Source organism: Plectropomus leopardus, chromosome 9 (assembly GCF_026936395.1).
Source record: "Plectropomus leopardus strain MGB_pleo_1.0 chromosome 9, ASM2693639v1, whole genome shotgun sequence".
NCBI lineage: Eukaryota > Metazoa > Chordata > Actinopteri > Perciformes > Serranidae > Plectropomus > Plectropomus leopardus.
This window is the reverse complement of record NC_142184.1, coordinates 6,087,846-6,110,007: the sequence shown is the minus strand read 5'-3', so window position 1 is coordinate 6,110,007 and position 22,162 is coordinate 6,087,846. Positions and strand designations below refer to the sequence as shown.

Here is a 22,162-nt window from a genome sequence, read left to right as displayed (position 1 = left end):
GTGATGACAGAGGAGTTATAAAATGAGATATGTTAAGAGGGAACTGAAAAGTGGTGGAAGATGTGCTCAGAAATTTTACTGTAAGTCCAGATGAAACATACTTTTGAGAGTTTGTACCTTCAGTATCGTGATCTCCAAGTAAAATAGGACAAATAGACGGGATATATTGTTGGGAGGAACTTAATTTGATTGTGAAAAGTGGGCGTGTGATGACGGTGAGGCCCCTGGCGGCGTAAGAGAGAAAGAGGCGAAGTCTATTATATGCTCTATGTAACGCCAGTTGCTGATGCAGTTCACTTTAAAATGCGTTGCACATAATTTGAAGCTTTCACAGATACCACTATACTCATAGTGTATAAATTGTAGCCAGAGGGCCTATAACTCCGGCAGTTTGGGGAAACGAAGAAACACTGACATAGCATGTTGTTGCTAGCCGACTAACTTCATCTCTGAGTGGCTAAAATCAATCAATCAATCAATCAATCAGACTTTCATTTGTACAGCACTTTTCATACAAACATACTGTCACACAAAGTGCTTTATACAGTAAAACCAGAATAGCCCTCTTTTTCTGCAGCGGTTTAATGGTGCCTGACTGCAAAATTAACACCGCCTACAGCTTATCTTGATAAATCGACTCCTAATGTTTACAAAGTGGGCGAAAACCTACATAAATTCAAATTTCTGTTGTTGATTTCTGAAAAATTAGGTTAAAATTTGCCCTACATTTGGATGGAAACCTGGCTGGAGATTGGTACTTAAACTGATTAAGGTTAAGCAGAGAAGCTCTTTGCGGAGCCACAGAGAGAGATATCAGTTCTTGATCAGATCAGGCGTAGGCCGGATATTACAGGACTTCTCCTTCTAGTGGTTTGAGCAGTCCTGGGAGAGTGTTTCCATTTCCTCTCTTAGAGTGACCTGCTCCACTCTGAATGCAGGGCAGCTCTCCAAACACTGACACATTTTCACTTCAGTCGTGGCCCGGTGCCACGGGGGCTGTGGCTATAGTGCTCCTTCCCATCGAGTGTGTTATCTTTGCATTGTATAGGGTGTTAGATGGAAAGTCATTATGGCGTGGAGCCTGTTGGTATGCAGAGCCGACGCACCGTGATGGGAGTGAGTCCACAGTGAATTAAGTGAAGGGTGTCCTTGAAAGTGGATTTGATCATTGTCAGAAGTATAATAGCACACTGAGGACAGTCTGTGAAATGTTGGTGGCTGCAAAGAACTGTAAAGAAACTATTTAAAGCCACATTAATAAATTTTTTTTACATCACCTTTGGGTCAAATTTATGTAACGTGTGTAATATTAAAGCAGTTTTGTGAAGTTATTTTAGCATCTTTCAGCTAGTTGTCTTGGTTTCAGAGTCCACAATCACAGCACTCATCAACCCCATTTTAAAGCAGTGGAAAGCAGGTGTTTCCAGTGAAATAACTATTTGAGATCATTTAAGATAAGGCGAGATAAGATACATTTTATTGTTTCTGCAGGGAAATTTGTCCAGGGCACATAGTGCATATAGCAGCATCGCAAAAACCAACATGGCAACAGCCAAAATGCCGAACATGAGGCTTCTGCACATTGCAGAAGATAATTTTGGAGCCTGTGTTTATGATTTATTTAATGGCAGTTTTTAGATTGATTTTATTTGATGGTTTGGTTTTTATAGTTTCATGTTTTTATTGGTATTTATGACATTTAACATTTTTGATTGAGCACTTTAATTGTTTTATCTTTTTATGTTTTATCTTGTATGTTGTTTTTAGTGTCTGAAAACTGTGTCAAATAGATGCCTTTCACCGTATACTGCAAACCAAATTTACCTACGGGTACAAATAAAGGAACCTGAACCTAAACCTGAACCTCAGAACAGCAATTCAAAATCCAGTAGGTGATGTCATCATGCTCCGTCCATTATTTTTACAGTCTATGGTTTAGAGGATACACACAGGATGGCAAACTCACTCAGCAGTGAAAACAACATTAAAAAGATGAAAATCAAAACACTGACACATCGTTACTTTTGTTCTTGATTCGCCAAACTTTTTGTTTTCAGTTTGTCATTTTTTTCGATACTATTATAATAAAACTAGAAACTATCACTGCTTTAAGGAAAGTGTGAATGTATTTTAGTTATTAAACCCAAAACATCACAAAAACAAACGTTAAAAAAGTTCACATTGTCAAGTCAAAGTAACTTTATAAAATCTTTTTTCTTTCAGTTTTATCATGGTTTCATCCATCAACCACAGCAGAAAAGGCAGAAGAGGAGCTGGTCATCGTATCATCATGTAGCAGAGACTGCTGACTAGACTCTTAAAGAAGCCCTCAGGTATGTGTACCGTTTCTGTTGCAATGAAGTGATGATTACATTACGGTACTAAATGTGATATGATATGGATTCACTGCTGTACAGGGTGTTTTATGCATGAGGCTCCAGTCCTTGACTTTCCCCTCCGGATTTAACAGTCAGAAAAAGATATCCACAGTTTGTCGCAGTCTCATGCAGATGAAACATCCCGGTGCATGTGACAGAACGTTTCTGTCATTTGATAATGATGCTCTGTTCATCACTTGGTAATGCTCCTCTTGTAGTCTTCATCCAAACGTGGCTCATGGGATGCATTAGCGACAGTGTTTGGTCAGTAACAGCCAGTGACAGGTGATTAGTTTCCACACTGATGGCACACATGTCACACGCGTGCACTGCCTTCCCCGTGTACCCGACTCTGTTCTTAATTACACGCCTGGCTGAGGATTAGCTTGTCAAAGAGGGGGGCTGTGATCTACCAGGGGATGAATTATCATCTGTAAAAACTTATTTACATAGAGAGATTTCCATATGTGACCCCGCAGGTCATTACTGATGGCTTGTAAATTAGGGTGACTCACTCCTGTCACTCTCCCAACACGTTTCACCTGTTGTAATATTAATGCCACACTGGGAACAATTCAACACAGGCATTTATACCAGCGGATACGCCTAATTGTCATGTAAGTGGAAATTATTAATATTAATAAACTAATCTGCCTGCTGATACTCATAGATCAGCTGTTTCCAGACGTGGGAACAATTAAAAGCCTGTAGTGTAATGCTGACTGGTAACACTGGAAATAATAATGTAATCCCGTGTTAACCCTTTGTAGCCTAGGCAAATTGGTTGAATTTTTTTTCCAAAATATGGAAAGAAGACAATGAGTCACTTTACAAGAAATGGCCCAAAAATTGGCAAGAAATTTGTGAAAAAGTTACCCGAAAATAAGCATTAAAAAAGAGTGAAAAGTTAAGATAGCGTTAAAAAATTATGTAACATAAAAGAATGTAGCAGGGAAAATTATATTTATTTTTTCTGTAACATAATTTTAATGTGATAATAATAACAATAATAATACTACTGTTTTTCTGGATAGTTTTCACTATTTTTAATAACATCTAATTATCCTGTAGCTAATTTTCAGGTCATTTCTTGTCCTCTTTTTTAAAAATAATTATTTTAAATTAATGAATTAATTTTTTTTTGGGCAGTTAGTGGGACATATCTTGCCACATTGCTCATTGCCTTTTTTCCCATGTTTTCAACAGAAAACCAGATAAAATATTTTTTTCAGGTTTCAGAAGTGTAAATGCTTGTAAAAGGTGTCTGAAAACTGACTTCAATTCAGGTGTTAAGGGGTTAAGTATTAAGTATTAAATATTTAGCCAGGTGTAAGACTAGACAAGCTCGTGGGTTCGGTCTTGTACGTGCGCGTGTGTATCAATCTGTCTGGCGCAAATAATTTCACCAACTACTGGACCGGTCTAATATTTTTGTGCATATTTTTTGTGACTTTCTTCTCTGAAATCTCTTGTGTTTGTGGTGATTTACAATTGTTGAAAAACTTGTTTTATTGGCTGTTTTATATCTTTTTGACTGCTGATTCTGACCAGTAGGGCCTTAAGCGATCAAAGAAATCGCGTAGCAAGATTCATTTCTGGCAATCCTCTCAGCAAAAAAACAAGCCTTTCCTATTCTGTTGCGGGCCCATTTTTGCCTTTGTCGTGGCTCAGAAACAAAACATTTTTATCTCACCATCTTGCCTACAGAGAAGCTGGGACGGACAATCGAGTGAGATTAAATGCCTTTTTGTTTTTGAGGAGAGAGAGATAGGATGTTTCTGTGTAGCCTGTCGAGTCTGGTTACATCTTGATAACCTGCATATTGTCTCCCCTTAATACCGCTACTGTCATGTAACACGCTGGACTCACAGCCTGCCCTGCATTTCTTGTTCTCCACTCGAGTGCCCTCAGAAACGTGACATAGATTAGACTTTTTTAGTTTCAGTCGTGTTCAGTTTGAAACCAGCTGCTGAGGAGCTGCTCCATTTAACCTAAGTAAATATGCTTTTATTCATTATTCATTAATACCTAGAAATATAATTCTTCATTAGGTGAATTGTTTGTGTGGAGACAGTTTGAAATTATTTCTGAAAGTATACCCACTGAACACTGACTCTATTTTCTCTATAATAAGCATCAATTGCATAGTGATTTTCAGGAGCTGCTCTTGGAAATTATTAGTAATTAATGAACCTGTGAAAAAAAAAAGTGAACGCCAAAACAAAGCGCAGTGTATAGTAGTAGAACAATGGAGGAGTCATCAAGTCTGTGAGCACACTCAGTAATGCACAGCTAAATCAACTGTGTATAGCTGCTGTTTCTAAAAGGGTTTCCCCTTTCATTTTTTACTTTAATGTAACAGTCATATAGGTTTATGTCATGAAAAGAGTTTTAATTATTTCAACTTCTGTTGCCATGACTGCTGCAATTCATCCAAAATGGACTCAAATGTCCAAAGTGAGCTGATTTAAGATGCAGTTTTGGAAACAACGGCACCATTTTTTAAGCTGCCACCCGCTGTTAGCGGCACACATGAGAATTTCAAGCTCATGTCCTCCTTCACTTTCTGTGTGTCCACAGAAGCTCCTGTGCTATTGTAGGAGCCTTACATTTGTAGTTCAAGTCGTTCTTTGGCAAGCCAACGAAGCTAACCTCCGACATATATCCAAAACCTGGTCTCACTCCCAACTCGTGAAATACTGACGCTTGGTTAGAAGCCCTCAGAATCAGATACAGATGCGTTCAGGCTACTTTTAGCAGCAATATGTGCATCAGGCGGCATTGTCTGATGCTCCGAGCAACTGCTGTAGTTTACAGAGTGAAAAAATCTTTCATCCAGGAGACCACTGTTAGTGTCCTATGTGAAACCAAAAGTCAACCAAATCATTTTAATAACAAAATATCATGCTGATATTAGAAGTGGGAATCACCAGAGGCCCCACAATACAATAATATCATGGTACTGAAGTCATGATACAGTATTATTGTGGTATTGTTGCGATAACGCATTTTGCGTGTGTTCGCCATCGTCTTCTTGTTTGTGTATACTCACTGCTCTGTAGAAGAACGCCTTTATGTGCAGACGCGTGGCGTTCTTCTATGGTGTGTCACCACAAAGTCACATTGCCAGCTACTGGCCTGGCGTGGATGCTACAGTGTTTTTGTTTGTTTTTGTGGATCCGTGGTAACAAGGATGCAAGAATGTACACAATGTTAGCTTTTTTCTTTTTTAAAGAAAGACTTTTCCGTTTTTAGTAGGGCCTTTCTCATCCAAAGGTGGCCTCAAAGTGTTTTTACCCATGTTGTAAAAAACAGAAGCTGGAGGGACACAGAGCTTTATATTTTGACGTGAGGATGTGTGACCAAGCATTGACCAGCTGGGAGTAAGAATGTATTGGTCCAGATTAGTCAACTCTGCATTGCTATTTATCCCCATCCTCATCTTCAGTCCTCCCCAGCAAAAAGTAATCGCTCAACCCAAGTTGCCCTTTTTGGAATGAGCTTAGTGTTTCATAGCTTCCTCTTGTTCGAGGCTGCTTATGGTCTGGCACCTGGTTACTACTTTTTTTTTTTTTTTTTACTAAGTCCAGATCTCACCTTCGCGTATGATCAGCTGGGAGCTACACGTCGAGAATTTTCCAAAACACAGCAAAATTATAGGAAATTACAGTCAGAGGGCAGAGTCTCTGCAGATATATACCGTCACACACCTCTATTGGGTCACAAGTGATGATTGAGAGGGATTACTTTTGTGTGAGTTTGTATATTGCTTTTTGGAAAGTCCCGCATAGTTTACCTCTAACTTTCTATACAGGAGGAACTTTTAAAAAATATAACTCACCATCTGGAACTCACCTGTTTTCTACTCTGTTGGAACCATTTATGTGCTTCAGAAAAAGTTCCACTTTTGCTATTTGCATTTCAAAACATTTCTTGTCACTTTGTTTTTTGTAGCAAAACTTGCACCTCTGCCTCAGGATTAATGAATTTAGTAATGTAATGTTGTCACGGAACAGAATCTATATGTGGATGTTTATTACTGCATCGTTCAGATAAATGAAAAATGCAAATTTAAGGGCCGCGCCTGTTGATGAATAATGAAACATGGCCCCCAGAGTGTACGTGTGTGTGTGGATGAGCCGACTATAACGACTTGTTGCCTGGCTTTATGTCAAAAATTCAATCTACCATATATTTTACTGTATATCATATATGGGAGGCTTTTTTTTTCTTAAAGTTTTTATCTAAGAACTCTCTCCTCCTGTGATCTCCTGTGCCACAGTCTCCACTGATGTAATATTTGAGATAATAATGCAACCGAGATACACGACTGTTTTCAGGGTGAAATTGTGGAGCAATTCTCTGCTGGTGGACAAACTGTAAGGTCATTCCATCAATTCTTGTCAGCTTAGGTAACATCATTTCAGAGGCAGCGGCTGCTTTGCAGAGGGCGCTAATATAATCAGACCATGAAATGTCACAACAAACCTCAAATTGCAAACATCTCTTTTCCCTCTGTGTTCACAGAAGGAGGTAAAAACTCTAATGCTGCCTCTTTTTTCTGTTATCTGTGTACAATAAACACACATTTACACGCACATATTGACATGCAAGACGCTTTTCTGTGCCTCCTGGTCTGCTGTCATGAGGTTGTTATTCAGTTTGTCCTTCCTCCATCTCCCATCTACCCTGATTGTGCTTCTTGTGGGTCATGTTTCCTCGGGGGATTGTTAATGGCAGTATAAGTGAAAACACAAAATATAGGAAGCAGCACAGATTCCAGGAAATGGGAATGATATAGTCTGAACCGATGGACGGCCTCAGGCACCATATGTTCTAGGTGCTCTGTGACTAACACATTTTCTGGCAGCTCCTGAACACAGAATTTATAGGAAAAGACAAAACCGTCTACGACCTATATATATATATAAAAAAAATACTGCACATCCTATAATGGACTTTTTTTAAAGTGGAGCTCTTCCCCTTTGGCTGAACTTAAAAAAAAAAAAGAAGAAAAACATCTTCAATCACTGTCATAACACATGGCGGCAGGATTCAGTACCCTGTTGGCATCACAGTATAAAAGTGTGCAGCGCTGCATAAATATTACACCCTTGGTTTGCCCCTTAAGCATTGGTATTTGTATTTAATTTAGTCTTTCATGCGTGCAACGTCTCTATCTAATTAGTGGGTAAAGTTTTAATAAAGTGGACCTCCTCCTCATTATCTTTTATATGCCTCGAGTGATTACAGTTAGGAAGAAGATATCTGACATCCTTCACCCAGAGGCTACACAAGAAATACCTCTCACCCTCTGTTGACTGGACCTCATGTCACGCACACGTCTCTTTTAGAATAACACATTTTCACTAAGTCACTTCACTTAAAGGAGACTTTTATATGGTTTAATTAAACTGAGTAAGATTCAGCCCAGTCAACAGAAGGAAATGTTGCCATTGTATTTCTGCAAACTACAAATATGTCACATTTGTATGTTTCGAACATATCTTATCAGTGTTTCTAAAGTGAAGTAGTATATGAGCTGACTTTGTCATTCGGAGATGGAGAGGATAGTAGATGGCGTGACACCTAGATGAACTGCAGCCCACTGTTCAAGATCAACAAACAACAAAACAGGTTGTGATTTACAAGTTATTGCTGCATTTTTCAGTGGCTCTTATAGGCACAAAAAACTGTTGTATTTTACTGAGACATTGCTGCTTTTCCTAACAGGTGAGTGGAATGAAAGTAGTTATTTTACGCCAAAACATGACCTTTTCTTAACCATAATATTAAATAAAACCATAATATTCACAGTTTGCATTATCAGGTTGAAATTTGTGTTAATTTTTTAAGTGCTTGAAGATCCAATCATCACTAAAGTGTATGTCATACAAAAACAATAACAACTAATAGAATGATCAAAGTCGTCATGTTGACTTTTAAGTTGTGTTGATTAATTACATCATCTCATGCGTTGAGGATCATGCAAGAAAACCATGTATGCTAGTCACCATAAAAGTTGCCGTGTAATTTCCTCAACATCATGAAACTGATCATATCGTCTGGATCACGTGCTCAGTTATATTTGACTAATATATGTAACTTGCTGCCGTAGGAGTCGTGATTACATAACCTTCTAAACAAACCACAACTTAACCATGTATGTGCACGCATGTTATAGATGCCCTGCTGTACCCAAATAAACAGGCTTGTGCGACACCCCTGCTGATGAGTCCCAAAACTACATTGCTGCACTCTAGCATTGTAGAGTACCCCTGAACATAATACAAATATTTTAGATTTTCATCAGTAATAAATACTTTATTTATAGACTTTCCAAATGCTCCTTTCATTACCTCACGCTGCCCCTGCAGTTTTCGTGGTATATTGTAACAGTGAAATACCTCATAATAGCTAAATCTGTAGCTTCTGTAGAATATCAGTGTTGTTTTCAGTGTGGTTCCCCAGTGCTGTACCCCATTGGTACCCAATATTTATAAAAAAATATATGTGTATAGTATAATTTAATTTCTCTAGTTTTTTTAAATTCCCACTTGTCCCCCATAGTCTTATTTTCTTTCACTGTTCCTACATTTATACAACGACAATTTAGGGCCACTGTAAGTAAAAAGATAAATAAAAAGCAGAGGGAAGGGGAATAATGTTTCAATAAAAAACTTTAAGAATTTCCAAAATTAAAGTCATAAATTTACAAGATAAAAACAATTACCATTTTTTTTACCTACAATGGCCCTTGTACATGATTGTACATTCAAGTACCAGAAGGAACCATAAGTATTAAGTCGTAGTACAACAAAATTACGAGATTCCTGTGTGCCCAAGTCAGTTTTGGTGTCTCACCACGACTGCATCTGGGATTAGGATGTTCTGTTAGTATTGAGAAACAAGATTGGATGTTATGTGAGTTAAATTAAAAGAAAATGCAAATGCATTTTTTATCATCCTTTCTATTATGATATAAGAAAGAGAGTGTTGAGCAAAACCAAAAAAGATTTGTTTTGTTGGAGAAAATAATGAGAAGGTTTTATGAAACTCGCACTTTTGCATTGTTAGATCTGTACAAAAAGGTTTTGTACAAATAGATTTTATATTATGTTTCTATTCTACTGTGTTTCTGTGGAAAACACGTTTTACTTTCTTTTCTGTGGTTCAGGAAGAGGCAATATTTGGTGTTATTTCTCCGATGAGGGACCTTTCTGTTGTGTAACAAGAAAAAAAGAGTCCATTCATACATTTATTTACACAATTTCAACTATTTTGGCCAACGTATAGCCTTCATTTTTAGAGTGATTTCTTTTTCACCAGTATGCAGCTGAAAAAGCCCACAGTGGATAAAACACTAAACACCTCTCACTACAATACAAAAGCTTTCAAAATGACCATGAAGTGGATTACACACCTCTCACACAGTCTGAACAAAAACTGAGTACAGGACCTTTAGTTTATTGTGGGGTTGTCGTGCTGAATTATGTAAAATTGCACAAGAAGATGTTCACCTACTTCTGGTATTTCGGTGCACATAATAATGCAAAAAAAGATATTTGCAGAATTGTGTAACAAATGAGGTTGAGAAAATAATTAATGCACCTTGTTTGTTAGTCAAAGCAGCATTAATTATTTTCTGGCCTCTTGGCAGCACAACAAGCTGTGAACACAACACTGACACATTATCACCTTTATAAACTAATCATGGTGAACATGTGAGAAAACAGATGCCTATTGACACATCGACAGTATCAGACACGCATCAGATATTTTTGATTGTGCATTTTGACTATGGGGGAAAAACACACCATATATCCTCTTGGAAGCAAAGTAATTAAAGGCCAAATTTAACTTTGATCGGTTAATACACATTAATACTCGCTGCACATCCCCACCTATCCTCACAGATCTCATTAATCTGACTAATTTAAGATCAGATTTAGAGTGGTGTTAATTGATTTTTTGGCCACTTTAGGATAATGAAGCAACTTGTAAACACAACACTGACATATTATCAGTGTGTAACCTTGAAGTCATGCTTGTGTTGGCAAACAATTACAACCTAATTACATCAACAGATATTTGGGGTAACATTAGTATTCATTCAAAGTCATGTTTACGGCCACCTGATGATTCTAACTGCAAATTAGTGACAATGAAAAACAATAGTCTGTTGCAGCCAAGCTGCAACTTTCAGGGCGGAAAAATGAAGCCAAGGCCAAAGTGCCAAAAAGTGCAGTTCATCTAATGGCCACTTGAGGCTGGCTCTAAAAGCGAGTCAGTCCCCATAGACCCCCATGTTAAAGTGCCCAGATTTAAAGCAGAAACAAACATGTTTACAGTGGATATGTTTTTGTGAGCATCAAAACCTCTGTAAAATGACTAATTTCACTATCAAAATCTAATCCATTCAGTTTGATAACATTTGGAAAGTCTTGAAGAGCCACAAGATGAAATTATTTGATCACATTTTAAGCTAGCAAAGCCCTTAACTGGAAGTAATTCGGTCTGCACAGTGCACATGCTCTATGGGCACAGTAATGCAGAAGATCCGGTTACTTTCATACTGCAGAAACAGAGCATTTTTTGCTTCATATGCTACTGAACAGCTCTCATAGGAATGACCGGGGCCCCACCTCCATGCTGTGTCCAGGTTTTCTTAATACATCCATGTCTGAGACCGGCTTTATGACTTGTGTAGGACTTGAAAGTCAAAGTTTAGGACTTTGGTCTTGACTTGGCACTTGTTAGTCTTTACTTGGGACTTGCATGTCCTGACTCCAAACTTGAGTGCAAAGGCTTGAGACTCACTTGTGACTTGCAAAACAACAACAACAACGACTCTGTCCCATCCCTGGCATTATCACAGTTAACCATAAACACATGGCACCAACTAAAGCCAGGCATACACTGGACGAGTTTAGCCCATTTTTGACCCGATTTTTGAGCTGCATAACTGGTTTTAGGCTCAGGCTGAATTTCAACTGTTTGCCGTGCAAGTGTACAGGGGGTGACTCGTCATCTGCTACGAACAGCCATCGGATGGTTGGATGAATATCTGACATGTCAGAAATTTTGGTCAGTCTACGTTGGCTCTCTCATAGTTGAAGTAAAGCCACGAGTCGATTCCCCAATGTCAGTGCCTTTTTCTTTTCTCATTGCGCCTGGGCAAAGTGGCAAGCAGAGGATCTGAAAAAGCCATGGCTACATGACGCTGGACGTAAAATACACAATAAGGAGTGTTAGCATAGCTAACGTAAGCTATTAAGTTAATAACAGTAAAAGTAGCTTACGTCCAGTTCTCTCTGCAAACTGTCCACGTCTCCCAAGCCATCTGCAAGTCCATATGCGCCTCTTTTTCTTGCAGGTTTCGGAGCACGAGATTGCACAGATTATCAAGTAAGCACCTTGTTAACATTGTTGCTAATACCTGCCTCAGAGCTTTCAAAGAAATTTTTATTGTCATTTGACAAAAGCCAGGATGTTCCACAGGGACGGGACATTTTTACAGGTTCAGTGTGAACTCTCAGGTCATGGCTTGATGATCAGACAGTACAGTGTGAGCACATTAATCGTGCGCTTTGGCTTTACATCACAGAACATTTACTCGTACAGTAAAGTTTGAATTGACAACATTTCTAAAATCGTACAGTGTATGCCCATCTTAAGCTAGCAGCTACTGTTAGGGTTAGCCTTATCCGCTCGTACAAATATGGTCATGCTACACTACTGGCTCGAGGCTTCAAAACAGCAGACCACAAACCAATGGTTGATGTCGTGGCAACTATGTCCATTATTTTATACCTATAATGTGTGATTAAAGCCAAATTGCATCACACCAAGCTCCTCTCACTGAAATAAAACAGAAACATATTAGGATGCATGAAAAAATATTTCCCCAACAACATCAGTCCAATTTGCAGGTCCAAGCAAGAGTTAGTTTGACTTAACTGATTTTCTTTTTGGCTGGAACAATCCAGTATTTTCAGTGTTGAGCCATTTAGTGATATTACCCTCTAAGACTGCACATTAATTTGTGTGATGAAGTGTGCGGGCCCCACGTCTAATTCTACACCATCAACCCTGCGAGCGTGACAGGAGCATCGGCCCCTGGAGGCCCTAACGCTTCCACCGTGACAGACAGCTCAACAGACATTATGACAAAACGGCTACATGAACCGAAACCAGCAGTGAAACTCGCAGACAGAAGACGGTACAAGAGGCTTCATTAGAAAAGAGGGGAATCAGGAGAGCTTGACATCGGTGACGTGCAGTCAAATGAGGCAAAACAAAAGAACCACTTTCTTTTCTCCTGTCAGCTTCTAGACAAAAATTAGGCCATCCCCAAATAGAGTTTGGTAATCTGTGATGTGTATGAAGCTGTAGTAAGAGTGGTAATTGGTATTTCAAGACTTTTTTTAGCCTTTCCAAAAGTCCCTGAAATGAACTAATGACACCCAGACTGAACAATTTAAATTCCGGGGATTTGTATGTAAAATCAAATTTTTTTATGCAGCCTCTAAATCATCATATTAGATGATGTTTTTTAATCAACACTTTATCAATCACTTTATCATCTCCTGATAACAGTCAACACCACCAACTACAGACCAGAATCTGGTACAGTCATCAGTTATTGATGACTAAATTCACAGGAATGAAAGCAAAAAGAAAACAAAACTGTAAAATAGTCCAAAGCTTCATGCGTCTTTTTCAACATAAAAACATACATTTTGTGGTCCAAATTAGATGTAAGGATCTATGTTGGATGAGATGTCTAAATAAGACAGATTCTGATTGGCTGTTTATATTTCTATCGTTCATGAAATCGCTCTAGGAGTGATCCACTTCTATATTCAAGTGCTCTCTTTAAATTATTCTAGAGTACTCGCAAAAAATCAAATGTAGGAATAGTAATGCAATTTGGCCAGCAAATGGAAAACAAGTGCAATTCAAAATTCATTTATTGAACAATCAGGCTTCAATCAGGCTATTAAACCATAAGTTGAACGCTAACATAAGAACAATAAGCAGATATTCAGTTGCTGCCGCCAGCGTTACAGATTAAATGCAGCACAAAAGGACTGACTTGGAGTCGCTCTCCTCCAAGTCAATTCACCTGCTCTTCGAGTAACATGAGCTAACGCGCAGCAGCAGTTTTACACACGACACTGAGCCATTTAATGGTCCCAGCAAACTGACAGTGAAACAGCTCGACTCTTTTTAAACCTGTTAATAACTGCAGCAATACACTACATGCAGCTCTGTATTAACATTTTATCAATTTTACACACACACACACACACACACACACACACACATATATATATATTTTTTTATTAAAAGATATGTTCACATGTGGGAGGGGTTCACATGTCTGCAGCGAGTACGCTACATTAAACGAATATTGACATCTAAATGAGTATTTGTGCTGTCTGATGAATTTCAGTCCAGTCAATTGCGAGCTTGCATCATTGATCGTCACAGGCTAGAAATGAGAAGCCTGCTTTTGTCCACCTCTGTCTGAAACCAAGGGCCAGTAGTTGAATTTTGAGCTTTACTTCTTGTTTTCATTGCAATCTACTTATGTTTTGGCCGTGAACAGAAAGCTTGACTTGTGTAGCAACAGCAGCGACTTGTGTTGTATTTCAGTACCAAATTGTGGTGTAATGTGCTTCAGTGGGGCATGAGGCATGATCAAAAATTCTCATGCTCTGTTGTGTCTTTCGTCGCCCTGTGAGGGTCTCACCGCTCTGCTCGCCCAGGGCCTGATTCTTTAATCAATAAACCGATGTTACTGCTCAATAGCTCAGCAGAGGCCTTGCCCAGTGCACTGGCCTGGATAACACGCAGCGGGTTTCTTCATTACTCATCCCCCTAACACTTTTGTCATTAGTGACACTGATGCATTTTGTTGGCGAAAGCCACGCAGAGAGAGGAGCACTCTCTCTGCGAAACACTGACTCAAAGGTACACCACAGTGTGGTGTCGTCTGCGCTGCTGAGTCCAGGAAGAAGGATTTTTATTATTTATTCATGGAGATGGATTCACACTCACTATAGTTCCACAGCTGTTCAAGTGGAGGCAGCAGATAACATCACTAGAAATTAGCACCTTCGGGGACGTCTCGGGAGCCATTGAGCTTCAGAATGAGAATGTGGGGGAGGAAACACCAGAGAAGCCCTCAGAGGAAGAGAGATGAAGGCGGTCCTGTTTATAATGCTGTTCACAGACTGCTTACAGAAGAGCTGATTGGTATTCAAGCCACTCTTTGACTTTTGTCTTTTAGCGCATTAACTTTAATGAAAAATGTGTTCCACTTTGCCGGTCATTACTTCCTTCTCCTCCACTGACTCGACTCCACCATGTCTGTTTGATTTTGAACCCCTGGTGTCATGAAATCATTCTTACATTAGATAATCTTACACCTTCGCTCTGGTGTTAAGGTGCAAAGAAAGGATAAAGGCTGGATAAATACTTGAGGGTCTAGTGTGTAAGCTGTAGGAGGATATATAAGTATGCTTTCTTTTGTGTATAGTCAACTGAAAATAAGAATCGTCTTGTTTTCGTTACCTTAAAATGGGCTGTTTATATTTACAAAGAGAGCAGGTCCTTGTTCAAAGTCTGCATGTTGCACCGCCATGTCTCTACAGTAGCCCAAGCTAAAACTGACAAACTAAAAACTGGCTTTATATGCGGCCATTTGCGTTTTTGCGTCCATCGACGTTATTAGCAGCAGCTAACTCAGTAACACAGTTTTACATTTAAAAAATCTGATTTTTTTACTAGTTTTATCACCTGCTCCATTTGTTTTGGAGAAGAAGAGACCTCTGTTGATAATTCAGCTTTAGTTAAAAACCTTCCAAACACCTGGCTCCACTGTGTCCACTGTGTAAGACTTCGGGGGATTTAACAGCATAGCGGTGAGGATTGCAGATTACAACCAGCTGAAACTCCTGAATAAAAATCCCTCAGTGTTCATTGTTCAAGATGGTTTTATCAGGAGCAGAATTATCTGCAGAGGTCTCTTCCTCTCAAAAACAAACAGACTTGGTGATTAAACAACAAACCCTGGACTTTCATGCAGGATTTCGGTGTTTGCTTCCCGTCTGAATGTGATGTTTTTTTCTACACCTTACCATGTGCCCTTGTTGCCTCATCCTAATTATGCTATCTGCATATGCGTTTGTTGACGTCCTGGCGTTGGTCGCCATGTGCTTTTCTTGCCTAAATATAAACACGTACATCGTAATCCCACCGTGTGCTTGTGTTGACGTCACCGTAGCACCATCGCGGAGGTCAACAGCAGACTCAGATGGATACTTAGAGGGTAATATGTAGACATAGAAGTCCACTGTAAAGTGGCGATATGTGACGACTTGGGATGAAAACATGTTGTTGAATCGGAGCTTGAGCATTGGTTAATGTTACATTTTCAAACTGTTTCTGGTCATCATCATTTTTTACTTAAGCAGCTTATTCACCTTATAAATCATAACACATTGCTTTCCCCTACAAGAAAATCAGAGTCATTTTTAATAATAAAAAGTATTGTATCAGTATCTATATCAGCTATTGGCCCTGTATTACTTGATTTTGGATCAAAACCAAATTTTGTGGTATCCCCCTACCCTTGGGAGAAGATGCAATCTGCAATCCTCACTGCTAGTTGCCACTAAATCCTCCTAAATCTTGCACACTGTTCCTTTAAACCCTCCTAATTCTGCATCTTCGATCTGTTTCCCAGCCCACCTTCCCTGCCATTAATTTTATTATTCTAATGATTCCAGCATTAAAAGCACGAGCCTTTAAGGACTGGCGTTTGGTCTTTTCACGAAAGACATGTTTTTTCCGAGTGTTATCTTCCACAACAGGAACAGACATTGTCTCCACTGTTCTTTTGTGGTCTACAGTGAAATGTTGTATCAATAAAAGCCAGAGACAGTAGACAGTGGGTATTAATTATTGAAAGGCACAGTGGTTCGGCCGGGGTTCTAATCTCCATGGTGCAGTTAATTTGATGTCCTTGTTTTTCTGTTTTGGATTCAACCTGCAATGCAGCATCCGTCCCTGCAAATACCACGGACACAGAGAGAGTGGGTACTGGTGGGAACTAAATGAATGATCTGCTGATGCTAATGTCCTCTGCCAGCCAAGGTCTTGTTTAATAAAGCTCAAGATGAGATGCAAGAACTAACGTGATCAAAAAAATAAGAAGCCTCGTCCATTCAAAGCCCACACACCTGAAGCTTTGGCTGATAATGAAAGAGGAATCTGTAATGAGGGTGTTTGGAGGAGCATCCAGCCATTGAGGAGCCGCACGGTCTTAAGAGATATGTTTTGTATCAACGTTTGGGAGTGAATATCAATATCCGAGGCAGGCAGTTGATCAGTGGGAAATGTTCGCTCAGCAGAGTGTGAGACGCCCGCTCCGAGCTCTCATTTATCTCCCTGAAAAAATCTGGTGCTGCCTTTCACACGCACAGCAGGTGGGTCCACCGCGGCCTTTATTGGAATACAATCAGCCAACTCAAGATTCAACAAATTGGTCAATAAAGACGATGGGTTATTATCTCCCAGCCGCATCAGGACAGGGGAATTGAAGTCCCAGGCTTTCTAATTAGTCGTTCTTATTTTATCATAATCGATTCAAAACTAGCGAGGGAATACTGAGCCGACAGCGGGGAGTTCGGGAGGGAAATTTGCTTGCTAAAACGACTCTGCTGCTGTGGGCCTGATAGCTGCAGATAGATTCAAACAGCTGCGTGTTTCGCAAACCTAATGTGTCTTTTGCGCTGTCACAGAGGGGGAAATGTAGCAAATTGAAACAATGAATTTTTATATTCTTAAATCTCCCCGAAAGCTTAGATGAAATAGAGGGAAAAGTGAAAATTACAAATAGATGAAAGAATGCAAATGCTTTATATTCTGGAGCAACAGCGTGTCATTGATAGTAATGGCAAATAAAAAACACTTCGATAACAAACTGAGGGAGTACAGATCAACACTTTCTCATTCCAACTTGTCAAATATCGCTGCTATGTCAGTACTGTTCTTACCGTGCTAATTTTTGGTTAAATGCATGGTATCTTTTCAAAGTATCCTTCTGTTTTCATAGGAAATGTACAGCTTCTGCTTGTTAGATGCATACAATCTTTTTTAAATTAAACTTGTAACCTTGGTTAAACACTTCATATTTTACATTTATTTCCTTGTTCAACAAAAGCATGTGGATAGGTTTTGAAAAAAACCTGTCATGGTTTGGCTTTACATTCATACGGGTGAAAGTCCAGTGTTTGTTGGACCCATCCACTGCCCCTCCTGCCTGCCCCATAGGGACCTTCTTTTATTGCCTTGTTACCAGCAGCATTTTAACCTAATGCCGTCCAGCAGTGTATCATTCGTCCGCGACAGATTGTATCCAGCTGCATTATCAACTGACGCTACTCATCTGCATATCATACGGCTGCGTCAGGCGCCCAGTCAATGGCATACAATAAAACTGTGAAATATTCCTTTTGGCCGTGTTACAAACTGATCAGAATAAGCTGCTTGGTCAGTACCGTTAACGTCTACATATGACGTGCTAGGTACCCTCCTGTGTCTGTTGTTGAAGTTCCAGATTGTCGTTTCAATTTCAGCCTATTGAGTGCATCGTGTATTTTCAGAATACACCTCTGTGAACAGTTTCTGCTGGTTAGATACATACGGTCTTTTCGAAATATGGTTAGGTTTTGAAAAAAACATCATGGTTTGGTCCATAAGGGAAGTGAACAGTGGACTCCTGGGTGAAAGTCTGTTGTTTGTTGGACCTGTGCCAACCCCTTCGGCCTGCCATATAGTGACTTTCCAGCTCCTAATATTATGTTGTTACCGGCAGCATTTAAAATATTTTGCTGATTGCTGACAGTTTCTGGTGGAGTATCATACCATCACGAAAGGTGCCTTTGTGTGTCAGTGTCTGACTTCAAAATCACTGACCAAGTGTTGGTCTTTGATGAGTTTGGAATAAGAACGATCTGTACAAATAGAGACACTATGAGACTGTATAGTAGTGTTTGAATCAAACATCCTGAGGTGAGTTTATGGAGATATGAGAAAATGAAAACATGTAGCACACTTCACTGTTGCTATACTTAACGTCACACCTGTTCTGCCCTTGGTCCCGTCCTGCAGCCTGTCATGTTTATACACCGTTTCAGCGCTGTTGCTACCTCCTGTGGTGACTTAAAGGTGAGGCAACTCTGTTACTCCGTTCTGCGACTGTACCTTATATCCACAACAGCGATGCTGTTTAACGGCACAATATTCCTGCCATGAACAGGCAGCGTAAAAGGTGCTTCAGTCTCACTTCACACTGATTACCGGCTGCCAAACCTTCACAAATCAGACAAAAAGAAACTCAAAGCACCCGCAAAAGGTATGAAGCATATCACTATCAATAATCACGCACATAATATCTCTGCTCGTAAGAGCAATACTGTAGCCAGAGAGAAGAAAACCATGTTTTCAGTGCGCCCAGAATCTGAATAACCACTTTCAATGCTCTCCTGCTCTCGAGGTTCACCTGTTCGCTCATAAGTGGTTTTTCTTTTTGCCAGTATGTGGGCAAACCCGCAGTATCCCTAAATAATTGGTTAGCTTACCTTCTTTTTTGATTGTCTATTGCCTTTCTATCTGGGCAAGGGCGTAAGGAACTGCCTGATAGCACATGCACAATAGCGTCTGACAAACCACATACAGTACTACAGTAAAAGCAAAAATTTGTTACATTAGATTATGTTTAGACTGACTAGTAATGAATAAAAAGCAGTTTTTTAATAATTCATGTTCTGCTTGTGCAAAAATGAGATCTGCAAGCGCAAGCTTGGTCCTGTGCAGACGGATCTCATTTGTGCGCACAAATTAATGATATGCCTTCATAAAAAGGCATCCCTAACTGCACTGCCAAGCACACAGGGTGCTGTGTTTCTGTGCTATTTGCAGGTATTTAAATGAGGTATTATGCAGAAGCCCCTTTCTATGCAAATGAGCCTCGCTGCAAAAACAGTCCAAATCCCAAAGATCAGCAATAACAGCCACACGCAGTTACAGTAAAATTATTCATTCAGAGAGTTGATGTTGGCGGAAGTTCATTTATATGTGGTGTCACGCCCATGTTCTTATACAGTCCAAAAGTGTGCATTTTAAAAATAAAACAACAACACCGAAACGGTTGTCGCTGTTTTGTTTGACTACAATTTTAAGGAATGCCTCTGCGCCTCGTAGGTCAGGACATGAAGCTTGTTTCTCTTTTCTTTTTTGCTGTTGTTTCACCTGCTGTGCTCTTGGTGCAAAGGCAACAAGTAAAAGCCCTGCCTCAATTATAAGTAGCCCTTTATAACCATCCACTAATTACTTTCTTTTTACTAGAAAACAGCGTGACAAAATGTAGGTATTAGGAAAATACCAAACAAACTAGATAGTAAGTACAAAGTTATAAGGCCACTTTGTAAGTACATGGAAATGTACCAGAAAACTCGATCGTAATACAGTCTAGGTGTTAGCATTGTGCCCATAAGGAAAAGATAGGAAGTAACAAGTCATTAACTAGCAAGTACATGAAAAAAATATTAGAAAACTAGATGGGAAAACATGGTTATTGAGAAAAAATGCAAAGAACTTGATAGTAAATACTAAGTTATTAGTAAGTACATCAAAATTAGCAGTAAAACATTTGTAAAGTATGAAAAGTAAAAGTAGTCATTAGGCAAGCTAACATACCATTTACTGTATCATGTGATCATTATTACTTTAACATTACTAATAATGGTGTAGCTGCTTGAGTTGGAAGTCATTTTTACTGCCATACTTTTTATATGTTACTGTTTTGTAGTTCAGCTCTGAACAATAGCCTATATGGACTTAGAAAGGTATTATACGTTTTCTGGGTAAAACTTTGATCTGAAAAGTAACTACAACTAAAATATTTCCATAAATTATAGTGGAGTACTAAAAAAACAACCTTTTTTTGTAAAAAGCACATCATTGATTCATTTATAATCACTTTGTGAACACAAACTTTGTGTCATTTGTCCATTTTTATCTTGTCTTGAAATTTAGATCAATTATATAATCGCAGTTTTTTTTATTGCATTTTTACATCAGAGTAGATTGTCAAGGATATAGTAACATTCGGGTAGTGTTATTTTTAGCCGTGTTATAAAAAGGGAAGGAATAATAAGTTGCAGCCTCAGCATAAACCTTTACGCTCTGTTTCTTTAACTTTCTGTTTGCTGAACGCAACGCTTGCTACAACTACACAATACTCTCTGTAATCTTTGAATTATAGACACTGAAAATATATACAAGGAGACATTTCATACAACCCCCACCCCAACCTGCACATACTCCAACACTACGAGAAGCAGCTTGTCTTTAGCTTCCATGTGGCAGAAATAATCCACATCAATGGCTGCATAACATGCAATGGCATTTAATGTCCCCACAGCTCAGTAGTGGATGCCAGTGGCACTGCGATGTACGTTCAATTCCTCCGCTGAGAATGATGTGAGTTGACAGTGGATTTGGTCAGGATTGGTGTGACATGAACTCTGTGTGCAGGGAGCCATCCTCGAAAAAGCAGCTACAAATGATATTTCTTGTTTCTTGTGCACCTGCTGACCAAGACCATTGTCTCAGTCAGACTCATTCGTTGCAAGAAGAAATAAAAAATTAGCTGGATTAGCAATTATGGATATTCTATTATTATGATTATTATTTTATTATTATTTATTATGATATTATTGACTTAATTTCTTTCAAAAGGGGGGGTTAATTTCCTCTTATGTAACTAATTGTTATTGAGAAGAAATTGCACCTATTTGCTTAGAGCTCCAAGGTTTAAATGCTTGTGAAGGGCATCTGAAAGCAATACAAGAAAAGTGATGTCTTTCCAGGTTTCAAAGGGTTAAATCCATTTTTCCAGAAAAAAATATTTCTCAGACTGCACACAGAAACATTGTTATTTTTTAAGCTCAGCTATCCAAAAATCTTTATACTGTCAGAGCTCAGGGATGCCTATCCCCTAAAACTATACAGCTAGAATTCTTCACAAACCCTTTAGTCTTAACTTGCATAATGTTTTCTGCAACAATATATCAGTTTCCTCAGTATTTGACAGATTAAATGTCACATTTTCAAAACTAATGTTCACACAACAAAGCATAAAGCACCCTAAGCCTGTAGCAGAGCTGCTCTATTAACAATGCATTTGACAAGAGGGATTATTCCTTTAACAAGGATGAAGCCGACTACAAGTGCCAAAGCAACAGATGCACGAGGCGGCAACAGATGTGTAAATCATGCCTCATGAATAACTCAAAATATCCACTCCAGGATGTTAAAACTTCTTTGATTAAACACACAACACTGCACTGCTAGATGTTGTTAACCCGCGCACGGAGAGACACGCTTCTAAAAAGGTTTGTTTGTTTCTTTTTTTCTTTTGTAAGCCTGAGTGGTGAGGACAGCATCAGCTGGCATTAGTCAGCCTGAAGCCTTATCTATTAACGGTATAGAAAGCGCTGCTCTGTGGAGCAAACTGGGGAGTCAATGTGAGTTTGTTTTACACACCTATTGCTCCCCGTTGCCCCGGGGTCACAAAAACTCATTAAGGATGTATTAATGGGTCGGTCGAAGTGCTATACGAGCAACCATCTGTGGCCGCACATGTGGTAAACAACAGGGAATGAGATAAAACCACATGTTAAATGGCAAAAAAAGAGGCAGAGTTT

General features: G+C 39.2%; 2 protein-coding genes across 3 annotated transcripts in view; one reads left to right on the top strand and one right to left on the bottom strand.

Moving 5' to 3' along the window:
- klhl21 (kelch-like family member 21) overlaps positions 1-22,162 on the top strand; it is a 118,222-nt gene that overhangs the window by 50,493 nt on the left and 45,567 nt on the right. For both annotated transcript variants that reach the window (XM_088081817.1, XM_088081818.1), the window contains one exon: positions 2,224-2,333. The gene's annotated coding sequence lies outside the window, so the exon portion shown is untranslated. The remainder of the gene's footprint in view (positions 1-2,223; positions 2,334-22,162) is intronic.
- The window catches only part of syt6a (synaptotagmin VIa), a 79,404-nt gene that overhangs the window by 56,934 nt on the left and 308 nt on the right, over positions 1-22,162 (bottom strand). The window lies entirely within an intron of this gene.